Here is a 12,599-nt window from a genome sequence, read left to right as displayed (position 1 = left end):
TCCCCCTCAATTAGTGGTATGCAGGGACCCTAAGCAGAGGAAGGGCCACAGTGTGCCCGGCAATATTGCCACAACTTTAAGGAGGATGGGCTTCCTGCCTTCTAATGCCCTTCTCAACTCTCCAGAGTCCGAAGTGAACTCTGCAAGGGTATGTGTGTGGCATAAAGAGAAATGGAGCTTTCGTGCAATTCCAAGGTGTCAACGGCCAGTCCTTCTCAAAGGAAGGTGTTAAAAATATAAGTAGTATGTTTAAACTGTCAGGGAGCCAAAGTGTCACCTTAGAGCAAAAACAAAGCCAAGGGAAAAAGGAGAAATCAAAAAGCACTCCTGGCCAGGGTGGCCTCATGCATACCAATGGTTTTTGTCATTTATGGCTGGGCAAGATTTATGACTCGGCGCCCCAAAGCTGTAAACAGAGCACAAAACAGCAAACACTTGCTCCTCATGGCATATTGCGGCCGTAACTTGAAAGGGGGAGCCGGGCAGCGTAGGAGGTGAGAGCCGCCGCAAAAATCCACTCGGCTGCATTTTCTCTTCAAACCGGCCGGGTCGGATGTGGCATTTGAAGAAAGAAGGCGTGGGTCAATAATCAACCCGCACTTTCTCCTCCAAACTGCTGACACGACTCTCACCGCCTTCTCAGCTAAGCCAGCTGCAGGGAAGGCCAGCTTTCCGTGAGAACCTGCCAGGGGAGGGGAACTCCTGGGCCAAGAGGGCCGAGGGCGCCGAGGTGAGGGCTGGGGCAGCTGGGGAGCATACCTTTTCAAAGGCGCCAAGACCGTGCCGGGCAAAATGCTGGGACTGGACTGGAGGAGCCACGGGACCCTAGGGAAAGCTGGGGCGGGAGGTCGGGACAGGGTCCCCACCAGTCCCAGACTAGGTGGCTTTTGGGTGGCTCGCTGCCGCAGGCAGAAATGGGTCTCCGACCTCAAGTCTAGGGTCTGCCGCCCTGGCACGGAGACCTCCGGAGTTTGGGCCTCTCTGCTGAAATCCACAGGACTGACTTTTGGGGGCATGACAGGCGAGGTGATTAAAAATAACAATTTATGATTGCTGAAGGTTTTTTTTTATCTGTTATTGTTTTTTAAGTGAAAAATACCGCCTGTCGATATCCAGTGTCAGAAATTACCCACCGCGGCTTCTGCGGTGCCTTTCTAGGCAGATCGCGTAGCCATTCACCCTGCTTGGCCAAAACCGCTGAGGTTTTCTTTGTGGAGAGGGCCCCTTGGCTCCTCCAAACCACCCGCTCCAGTCCCTGTGCTCCCTGATGTCTTACCCGTGGGGACTAGAAGAAAACATTTTCTCAGCACTACAGAAATATCTGAAATAGCGAAGGTGTGTTTGTGCCTCTCTACCCTTTACAGGGGCCTCCTTGAGAACATGTCTGGGAGGGCCTGGGGCCGATTCAAGGCTGTCTGTGCAGCCCCGGGAGAAAGGTGAGGCAAAAAGAGGCATCGGAATCCGGGAATGGGGAGGAAAATTAATGAGGAAATACACTTGCCTGTGAGGGTGCGGCTGGTATTTTAAGGGTAACAGGGGACTAGCCTGTTTTTTATCGCTACAGTTCAGCTATAACGGAGTGCCTTTAGCTCTTTCCATGAAGGAAAAACCAACGGGTGCTCTGTAAACTGGCCTGTTGGTTTCTTCTCACTGTGCACACTTTTATGCAGAACCAGTGTGAGAGTCCATCCCTAGATATTTATTCCGCTTGCTAGCACTGAAGTGACAATAAAAAGATGCTTTTAACAAACCTCTATTCCCTCTCTCATTCTTTCTAGCGAAACTATATTATTTATGAGTCTTTAACTGGGTCAAAAACTGCGCCAGAACTGGGTCATAAATCATACGAAATGCTGACAAGTAATTGAACAGCAATTAAAGCTTACATTTTATTTCCAAGGGGTGTTTTAGAGCACTTGAAACGGCCTCAGTTAAACACGGTTAGCGCGGAGGCCGGCAGCGGGGGAGGGTAGAAGCGGCCCTTCCGTTCTGGGGATGTAAATCCCACTCAAGTAGGGGAAGCTTGATTTTATTTTTTTTCCCAAGTACAGAAAGAAATAACTTTTTTTTTTTAAGTCATGGGCAGATCTGATTCCTGACTCCTTGTAGACACCCCTTTCCTCTACTCCAAGCTCTCCAAGTGCAGAAGAAAGTGAAGTTTCCTTCACCTTTTCAGGGAGTTTTTATCCTTCCCAGGAGCACTGGGTCTCCAAAGTGCAATTACCACAGGCTTTCCCAGTAATTTGGAAGCACAGTTTAACTCTCATCTGCCTCTGTCCTGGCTATAGCACTGTTCCTGGTGTCTGAAGCCCGAGATATGTCTGCCTCTGCTTTCTGTGGACTCTGCCTCTGGAATTCTCCCTAGCCCAGGTTGCAATAGCCAGTCCTTAAAACTCTGCAAGCTGGCTGGGTGTGTTACAATGGGGTGTCCAGGCCAGGCACAATATGAAGCCCAAACCCAGGTCTAGCTCCCTCCTCTCCAAAATTCAGCCTAATAGAGCTTCCGGGCGTTCCTCAGGCTTACCCCCCCACCCTAAGCTAAGCGTCTACTAGGTCTGAGCTGTCCTTCCTCAAGCCTACCCGGGTAGAGAGGGTGCTGGGGAAACAATGGTGCATCTTCTGGGGTCTGGCACCTTTGGTCCCGCGTGTGGGAAAGCCCGTCCTACAACCCAGCACTGAACAAAGTGGCCCGAAGCATCATCAATAAAATGGCAGCGCATCTGCACACTCATTGATTTCCCTCTTCCAACTGCTCCAGTTGCCCAAATCAGCCTTACCTCTTCAACCCCGGCGGCCCCACAAACGCCTCGGACCCGGAGCAATTCCCCTACCCGTCCACCCAGCCCCCACCCCCTCCTGGCAGTCTAGCCCCGCGAGCGCGGCGCGGGCCACCTCGGCGTGATCCGGTGCTTCGGGACCCTCCCTCCGCCTGGGGCTCAGCTCCTGGGACTCCAGCCCGCAGCAGTGGACAAAGCCGCCTAAGCGCTGGAAGCCACCGGGCTTACCTAGTAGCCGCCAAGTGCCCTTTCCTTTATACCCCCAACACTTTCCAGGGAATTAAACTCAGTCTGAGGCGCTACTGGGGATCTTTCAAGCAGTTTCGGTTCTACGAGAGAAACAAAGGAAGAGAGGGGCTGAGGGTCCTGTTGGTGAACCAGGGTCTCCTCGCCTGACCTTTGTCTCTCACAGCCATAACTCACTCTAGATATGAACAATCAGCGGAAATACCTTAAAATAAATTCCATCCTCCTGGTGTGGCCTCGAGTCCCATCGGCTAGCTCGCCCAGAACCGCTCCATGAGCGCTGAAAACTGCAACCCGCTAGGAGAGTGCTCTCCGGAGAAGGGGAAGGAGAAGGAGGAGGTGGGTGCGTGGGGGTGGGGGAAAAATCTCTCGCTCGGCAGAGAATCTAGAAAACGTAATCACAGGCGAAGCCCGCCCGGGTCTCCGCTCCAAATGCCACAATAATGCGCTGTATTATGTGCTCACGTGGTCATACGTCAACTTAAATCCTTTTATTTGAAATAGGGAATCACTGAAGGGACTAGGTTTCCAAGCAGAACATTCAGCTTTGGGGTAGGGGAAGTGGGGAAGCTTGGCCAGTAGTGGGGAAGAGTTTTGTCTAGGGCACTGCGACCATGGGGGCATACCCCCCTCAACATGTGCCACACTAGGCCACTTATCTCCACTTACAGTTCTTTACAAAGGATCCAAACAGAAGGGAACAAAACGGCAATGCTGTCCTCATTCTTAGAGTCCACGTAACTTTCTGTAGTCTTCCACTCACAGACAAGCTGAAGACTGCACGCCCAAGCACTCGAGTCTCCTCTGGCCCTCCAGCCAGTGCATCAAAAGGCAAAGCCCAGGACTTGTTTCCAGAAGAAAACCCAGTAATGACTGGCTTAGTTGGTGGACTCCCTCATGGCCTGCCATTGTATGGAGTTTGCTAACACCCACGCTGTACACCACACCACTGGAGAAACCCAAAAGGCCCCAAATTACCTGACAAAAGGCTAAAGCACCTCCTCCAAATCCAGTTGATTTTGTTCAGTGGGAGCCCTCTAGGAAAGAGGTGCTTAGCTGGAGAGTGGTGGGTCAGGGTTTTGCAAAATACGGAAGGACTCAGTGCCCTGGTTATACCTACCCTTAGACATGTCCTCAGTGCATAGCAGGAGTGATACAGGAAATTGTAGGCTTCTAACAATGGAAAATATAAGGGGGAATTATCTAATTGACTCTGTAAGATAAATACATACACACACACACACCCTTTACTGGCATCCCTTGGAATTACCTACAAGATAACCTGGGACCTTCTTTGCACATGGGTCTGTCCACCCTCCCCTAAGACAAGTCTGTCCACCAGCAGAAAGCAAACTGGATCAACTCTGCTCCAACAAACAACCCCCCTGTTCTACTCCTGACTTCTGCTTGGTGACATTGTCCACTGATTTTAACACTTCACCCTCTAGAAAGTTCCTCTTTTCCCGTCTGAGTTTCCAAACTTCGGGAGTGCTCTCAGAAGCAGTGAGATCCTCATGCCTTATTCTTTTCTTTCCCTAGAGTGGATCTTCGGCTGCCTGAGCCTTCTAAGTGTGAGGACTCACTTGTAGTAGCTGCAGGAGGCTGTGCATGATCCCGCCCCTCCCCTCCTCCCCTGCAGGGACCTGGTGAGAACGTAAGGCCCTCAGTAAGGGGGCCTGGTCCTGGGGGTGCCAAATCAGAAGGGTAATAAAAGAGGAGGAGACCTAATCCCTTGGAAGTGAGCTGTGGCCTATGCTAGGGGCAGTATTCCAACAAAGTTCTGTTTGTGGTAGGGCTGGGAAAGAACCTCTCTGTCAACTGTCCCAACTCTGACCTAAGCCACAAGCTGGAAAGTGAGACCCAAAGTGAAAAAAACTGCTTCTCTTAGGTATGGGGGTGGGGGATAGGACCAAAAGCTGGTACCCAAAAAGCACTCTCCATTCCCCCAAGGATTCAGACCGCTAATACATTGTCCTCTGCTCCCCTTATGCATACTTTCCCATCCCAGCAGTGCCAAATATTTCACACTGAACCCTCCTGATAACCTAGAAAGGACCTGGAAGTTTTGCCAAATCACTGCCAAACTACCCTCTGCCCCAACCAAAGTTTCTGCAGAGACTTCGACTCAAAGATGAGAAGGGGCCCCCTTCAGAACTCTCCGGACAGTCTGGAGCAAATCGAAACTCCAAGGCCATAAATCAATGGGAGAAGTATTTGGTACTGCTTCAGAGAAATGCCTTAACGCCAGGAAGGCCCAGCAGCGGCATCTCAGTTCTAGCCAGGAGCCTCCATGCCGCTATTAACAGCCCAGTTAATGCTCCAACTGCTGCTTAACAATTAACATTAACGACTTGGGTTGGAATGGGGTGATTTGGTGGGATGTGAAGGGAAAAATCTGAGGGAGTCACAGGAAATGTAACTTTTGAGGTGAAAATGGCTTCCCTAAGAGAGACGTGGGTCTGGGCAGGCCACCAGGGAACAGGCAGCTGAGAGTCCTCCCTCACCACTCTGAAATCCACTCTCCTTGAGAGAGGCTATGGGCCTTTTAAAGTTCCCTTCCAGAAAACAAGAATAGGGATGCCCAAGCATGTAGGCCCAGGCTGGGAAATCTAGCTCCAGTCCCTTTCTTTCCACTTACTCCTCCAGGCCCCAATCTGACCAGTGCTGGGGACACATGCCCTCGATCCATTTCACAAGAGCCAAAATAGGTGGAAAGTTGCCTTGGAAGGAGCAGGTGAGCAAGGATACAGAGCTTTGGTCAATATTTGCAAGGCTGTTGGCAGATTAGATATATCTGTATTCAAACACTGCAATCTGATTTCTCTGTCAAAAATACACTTCACATTTTTTCCCCTTTAGTTAACTGTAGTGGTTTTGTTACTTAGCATCAGGCAAGGCCTGCTTAGCACCCCCACTTTTTGGTGGAGGTTAGAGATCATTATTTAACGTTAGATATTTTCTGTGGGTGCAGCTGCAGTACAAATGGGCTCCAAATTCTCTGGATACATATGGATCTGTGTATCATTTTATACACATGGTCTAAAACTCCTGCAACTGTGTATCCATGCAATGGTTTTGTTGTGTACAGAGATGCAAATCATATGCACACCCTGAGTTGCAAATTCCTGAAATACTCCACCTACCTATACTTAATATAAATGGGCATACAGTAGTTGAGACAGTAACCCAGCTTTACTATTACCCTGTTTACTTTCCATCTGATAAAATAATAATTGTATCCAGAACACCACATAAGCCTTCCAGTATTGCTGAATAGCATGTTGCAATTAATGAACAACCTGCTATCTATTTGAGGAGCAAATTTTAGGGAAGACAGAGGCCTAGGGGAATAGAAAACGAGAACTCGGAAAACGTTTTAAAATAAATAACTCCTGAAAGAACAAAGCAAACCCATTCCTTCATACCAAGCTTCTGAAAGCTATTCCAGCAGCCCCTCCCCCAAATAGGCACGAAATTTATGGATCTTTTACAAGGTAATAAACCACAGTAATTACCTCCCTGCATTCCCAAACTAAGAGAACAAATTAAGCCAGAACTTGAAAAGAATTTTAAAGAGTTTTCTCTTGTTTCCAGTAGGAAAAGAAAACGCAGAGACCTGGAAGACCCGTGCTTTTCCCCTTGGAAGAACAGAGGATCAGCCCGGCTAAAGGAACAGAGAAGACCCGGTTGCCTGCATTGGAAAGGCAGTAAGTTTTCTCTCGCCAAGGAAAGGCAGAAGGATAAGACAAACTGCAAGGCGGCGAGACAAGTTTCCTCCACGCAGTCTGTGCCTGACGGCCATTCTCGAACTCACAGTCTCCGCAGGCGCCACAAACAGTGGACGAGGAGAACGGCCCACGCAGCGGCCGCCGCGCCCGTGGCCTCTACTTGCTTTTGCCCGGCTGCTCCGTGCAGCGGTTGGTTTGGAGCTTACCGGAAGAAAGAAACAAACCCCGTTGACACCCCCTACCCCCACGCACACACATCTTTGGTCCCGGCAACTGTCCCTTCTGCACAACGCCGGCCGGCTTTCGGAGCAGACTCTTTGTCTGCCTGAAGCCCCGCATTCGCGGGGAGTGCAGCTGAAGGGGACCCAGCTCCAAAATGCCTCCGAAGTTAAATATTGACCAGAAGCTCTTTCAGAGGAGGCTGCTCTCCCTGGAAGGGTAAATCCCTTCCAAAGGCCCGTGCGAAGCCCCGCGGAGTGAAGAGTTAGCGCAGCTCTTACCTCGAAAGATGTTTAAGACTGATGCAGTGATTGTCTCCGACCCCGGGCACTCGGGGAATCGCCTTTTCCGGTGTCCGGGCGCTCTGCGGACAGATAAACAGCAGAGGGTAAACCGTGGCTGCGAAGGAAGGGAATTGGAGAACCGGAGTTGGAAGTGCCGCCGGCGCGGGCGCCAGGGTGGCCCCCAGGGTGACGCGGACACGGAGGAGTCGCCAGGGCACTCGTCCATGAGGCGCACTCGTTGCTTGTAAGGGTCTAGTCTAAGAATGGCCTGAAGATGGTGATTTATTTTTGTAAAATAAATACATTCTCCATCTCCGCACCCACATTCTCCCCGTTCTTTCTTTGGGGGGGTGAGGGAAAGGGGTAGGGGAAGGAAATGGACAAGCGGAGGAAGATGGGAAAGTGGAAGAAGCTTTGCGTTGGTGCCAGCTCTGCTCCGAGAGCTCCCCACGCACCTCAACTTGGGGGAATGTGAATGCACGCTTTATTTTCTTTCGCTAACAAAGGGAAGCCCTGTCTGGGAGCATTCAATCACGGACCCTCTTGAAACCTCACTAATAGTGTTCATTTCTGTTTGGCGCGAAATTAGACCCCAGCTCAGTCCTTGGGCCGGGGGCAGTCTTGAGAGGTTTTGTCTTCTGGTTCATTCAAGCCCTGGGTGCGTCACTTCTCGTCCCAGTGGGCTGGCGGGACTATGGCAGCGCCAGAGCAGGGCAACCATGGCTGTTGGAAATAGGGGTAAATGGCAAGGACAGAGACTTCGGACAATACCTGGTCTGGGGGCCCTATCCAGCCTGGCCTTACACAGCAGCAACAGGCCAACCAATGCCCTATATCTGCTGCCAACTCATGCCTCACGATATCTGCAACTCTCTCTTGCTCTCTAACTAGCAGTCAGTCAGTCAACTTTCCCGGGATGGAGAAGACGCCGAGCAAGGGAGGAAAGAATCACCTCCTTGCTAAACCTGGGCTTGGAGAAGTTCCCCGCTGGAGGACTCTGTTGGGCGGGTTGCTTCCACAATCATATCCCCCACTACCATTTTACCCAGGCGGGGGTAGCCTCCCCACACTCCAGCCTGCCCCAAACCATCCCTCCATGCCTATCTACAGCCCCTGCAATCTTGCTGAGAGCCTGAGAGGCTACCAAATAGCTGGCAAGCCCCCGACCCTCAGGCTTCAGGACCCCCCAGCACATTGAACAAGTGGCCACAAACGAGCAACTAGTTGCCCTCTGCCACCACCTCGACCTGCAGCTCCCACCCTCCATCAGGCACTTAGGACTCAGAGGCCACGCTGGGCCCCCCCTTTCTCCTGTTCAAACTCTCTCCCTCTATATCCCCAAAGGGAGTGCCCCGGGCTTGGAGCTCCTGGAGTGACTCCGAGCAAGGTGGGGCTTAGCTACCCTTCTTGGTGCCATTCAACTTTGCTCCAGAAAGATCCGCTCTGCCACCATCCAGCACCCCTCCCCCACCCAACGACGCTTAGGAGTATTGTAATTATTATGGTTATCATTGTTGTTGCTATTTCCTTATCCCCAAGTCAAATATTCATGGCTGCTGTTCCCCATAAATCGTTCAGACTAATGAGTCACAGAGAGATGCTGCCCAGGTCTCTCTCTCTGCAATGGCCACCGCCACCGCCGCCACCGCCGCGTGGCCTCTCTCTCAGCGTTTTTGGCGCTCGCTTGCTCCCTCGCTCGCCCGGTGCGGCACGGGTGATTTATGAACACCGGGAAAATTGAACAAAGCCGCGCGCCGGTCCTGTGGTATCTCTGCAGCCTTCCCCAGTGTGAATCAGAACATTACCAACTGTCTGCGCATCCGTCCCACTCCATCACTAAAGCCAGGCTGTGACCGCAGAAAACCCAGCCCAAACTCACGTTTCCTGGGACACGGCGCGCTCCCCGGACTTGCAGAAACCCTGAAGAAAAAGCCCCAAGACCCAGCGTGGGCCCGCCAGCTCCGGTCCTCCCCGCCAAAGGGCTCTCTTCAGCCCTCCTGAAGGAGTTAAAAGCCTTTGGAGATAAATCAGAGGATGTGTGTTTTCTTAAAAATCAAATAGGAAGTTGGGGTCTCACTTCTGAGAGATTCATTCCTAGTGAGGCCCTGAGGACTCCGATCCATTCCTGACGATCCGCATTAATTATTTAATGAGTCACGTGACCTCAAAAGATTACAATTTCAATATCTCCCTCAAACTGGTGCTACACCTTTATCTGTAGCAACCACCGTCCTTGTTTGGCATTTTTAGTTCCCAGGCCTCCGGAAGCTAACACCCTTGCTCCTTGCTCCACTCCGGGACCAGCGACTGCCATGAAAATCCCAGGGCCAGCAGAGTAGAATTAGTCAATCTGGAACTACAAGCCTTGTGGACTGTGTGGTGGCCACCCCTCTCCCAGGCACCCTGGCGTCTATTCCCTCCTGAGCCCAGAGGAGAGCCCACTCGTTTCGGGGTCTTGGTTAAGGCATTTTGGTTACATAACCTCCTTGGGTACTTTGACCTCGGATCAGGCAAGAACCCAGCCTTCTTCCCCGGCCGCAGCACACCTGTGGCCACCCATGTCAAGTGTAAGCCCAGATGCCCACGTCCGTTCCAGGCAGAATAGGCTTCCAACGGAGCAAAGATGGCTGTGCACTTACCCCTCTCCAAGGTGAGACCCAGTCTCTATCCAACCTACACATTCATTGACATGCACATGGGGGGACTTTCAGCTGCCTTAGCTTCCTCATGGGTAAACTTTGAAGACTGAACCAAAATGGTCTCCAAGTCTCTTTCATATCAGACATTCTTTCAAAGAGGGACCTCTTTTAGCCCCAGCAATCAAGTCCAGAGAGAGGGGAGCTGCCCTGAAGGGGTGGGGGGAGTTACTCCATGAGTTTGGGGCCTTGAGAAGAAGAGATGCCAAAATTCCAAGACAGAAGGATCAGACTAGAATGTTCCATAACAGCCCGAGCAGCCTCCCTAATGCTATCAAGAAGTTAGAACCCACATCCTTTCCTCCTCCTATTTTTCCCAGCCCATAGTCTTTTGAGAGAGGAAGCAGAGTTGTTCTTGGGCCCATGCTGTACAATAGAGAGAAGGGGCAACTGGAGCGGCCCTTGGGAAGGGTGAGCCTTTGCTCTTCAATACAGGACCCAGGCTAGGGATGCAGACCAAGGGAGTGCAAAGAACAGTCCCACTGCTTGCACAGAAGCCCCACCCATTCAGATGGGAAGCCCCAGGTTTCTGTTTGCTACATTGATTCTTTGGGGTCTTTCCTTTCATTCTAAAGAGTCCCTGATTAGTTTCTATGTTGAAACTGCTGGAGGGAACCCAGCAGTGAGAAGAGCAGCACAGTTTGGATGCTTAGGAGAGCAGGGAGACAGAGTAGAGATGGTGATCCCCACCCCATGGGGAGGAAGCTGAGAGGTGGGGGGAATGTAGGCACCCTGGGATAGCTGGGTATAGAGTCAGAGATGCTGTGCAGAGGGCCCACTCCCCATATATCTAGGTAATCTTCCCATGAGCTCCATCCTGGGTATTAAGTACTCTACTATGCCTGTCACAGTTGAATTCCCGCTGTAATAAAACACCGGGTATATCGTAGATTTCAGCAAAACTAGGAAAGAGAGCCTGCAAAGTGCCATTTTTCTTCAGGGGGGAGAGTGTTAAGTACTTAATTCAAACTGTGACCATTAAAGTGTCTCCTATCCGATTTAGGTTGATTTCAGATGTTGACAAAACTTTTATCTCCAGAGTCATGCACAGCTTGCTTGGCTCTGTGACTAAAGCAAAGGAGTATGTGTTAGAGGGAAGGAGGGAGAAAGAGAAAAAGAAGAGAAGCGCATGTGTAAGGGTCATTTTGGTAGGAGAATTATAGAGCTTACACAAAATACTGCCTTTAAAGGTCAAGGGTTTGAAGGGCCACTAGGGTTCGCTTTAAAAAAAAAAAAAAACAATTAATGAGATAGAAAATTTGTCCTCTGGGTGAACTCTTATGGTTGCCCTAGCAAAGGGAAGACAATGCATGATTTTAAAGTCCAAAGTGGGATTTTCTAAGCTGTTATAACAAGCTCCCTTAAAGAGGGAATCTAAAACAGGCAAAACACTGTAAAGAAATGACACAATTGCTTGGGTCATCTTGGATAATTTTGGCTTTGCAAAACTTACCAATACCTTAATAATCAAGACAGTTTGGACAAAGATGCCATCTTGTCCTGGTATATTAGAAAAACAATCTTTCGATCCTTTCTCTTCCTTTCTTGGATCGGCTATAAGAGCAAGTGAAAGAAAGTTATCCCTTTCATCCCCATACAACTGCCTCCAGTATGAAGCTAATGAAGCCCTTATACCCCTCCTTCCCTACAAAGGAGAAATATAAGAATTTACCTTAAATGATGATAATCTGCCATTTGAGGTTTTGCAGCTTGACACTCAATTTCCACCAAGAGTCTAGGCATTTTTTGAGCAGACAGCCAAGATGCTGCGTCTTTGCCCGAGACCATATTATTTGCAAGAAGATCCCTCGCTTCTCCACAGACTTTTCCCAGAGAATGCCTTTCAGAATTGCTGTTGAATTACAAAGAAGTATTTATTGTATGAGGTGATTAATGATTCCTGGGAAAATTGCTATTTTCAGCGTGATTTAATTTCGTTTTACAAGTGCGTGTTGTAGGGGGAGGGTTAATAAGTTTCAGCAGCAGTCACAGTCCCTCCAGAAATCCCTGGCACCCGTTCACACCGGATAAAATGCACTTTATGCCAGTTTTGGCCTGACTTGGGAAGGCGTGTATGTTTGCCCCTGAATTTTCTTGGGGAGAGCTGGAGGCCCCTCAGAGACTGGTGTCCACCACTCTCCTCCTAGATATGATTTGTTCATAGGTAGGGAACTGATCACCCTTGCCTGTGTCACACACAGGGCAACAGCGGCAAGAGGAGGAATAGCACTGACCACTGACTGAGGGTTTGACACTCATGGGGAAATGGGTTTAAAATTCCTCTGGTATAGCAAAGGCAGGGGAGCGCCCCCTCCCATCTCTGCTAAAATTATAACATGAATTAAATACTGCACCCATTCCACTTGGCCAGGTGACAGTTACAGTCTGGGACTGCCCGTGTGTTGGCTTTCTGCATTGTGCTGCAAAATCCTCCCTTTAGTGACAACCAAGTCTGAATCCTCTTTACTGATTTGCAAATCAGTAAATAAATACTAGAGTTACAGAGATTGAGACGTAGGTTTTGATTTTCAACCTTGGAATCTAGCTCTTTAGTTTGGGCAGAAAGATCCAGGAGCATTTGAGGAAAGTTACCCTAGCTTAGAGTTTGGCTTTTTTCCAGCACTGAATACTCCCAGGTCTACCTTGCTT

The 12,599-nt window shown here is 50.1% G+C and overlaps 1 protein-coding gene across 5 annotated transcripts in view; it reads right to left on the bottom strand.

Moving 5' to 3' along the window:
• HOXA3 (homeobox A3) overlaps positions 1–12,599 on the bottom strand; it is a 44,699-nt gene that overhangs the window by 7,245 nt on the left and 24,855 nt on the right. For 2 of the 5 annotated variants that reach the window (XM_032872722.1, XM_032872712.1), the window contains exons 3-4: positions 11,623–11,802; positions 7,252–7,334 (exon numbers count right to left, since the gene is read on the bottom strand). The gene's annotated coding sequence lies outside the window, so the exon portion shown is untranslated. Of the gene's footprint in view, positions 1–3,005; positions 3,207–3,228; positions 3,976–7,251; positions 7,335–11,409; positions 11,427–11,622; positions 11,803–12,599 lie in introns of those variants that run through there. The other 3 variants (XM_032872731.1, XM_032872754.1, XM_032872763.1) reach the window with 3 other exon arrangements.

Source organism: Lontra canadensis, unplaced genomic scaffold (assembly GCF_010015895.1).
Source record: "Lontra canadensis isolate GAN:19392208 unplaced genomic scaffold, GSC_riverotter_1.0 scaffold2, whole genome shotgun sequence".
Lineage (NCBI taxonomy): Eukaryota > Metazoa > Chordata > Mammalia > Carnivora > Mustelidae > Lontra > Lontra canadensis.
Note: the sequence above shows the minus strand (reverse complement) of the source record. Positions and strands in the feature narration are given on the sequence as shown.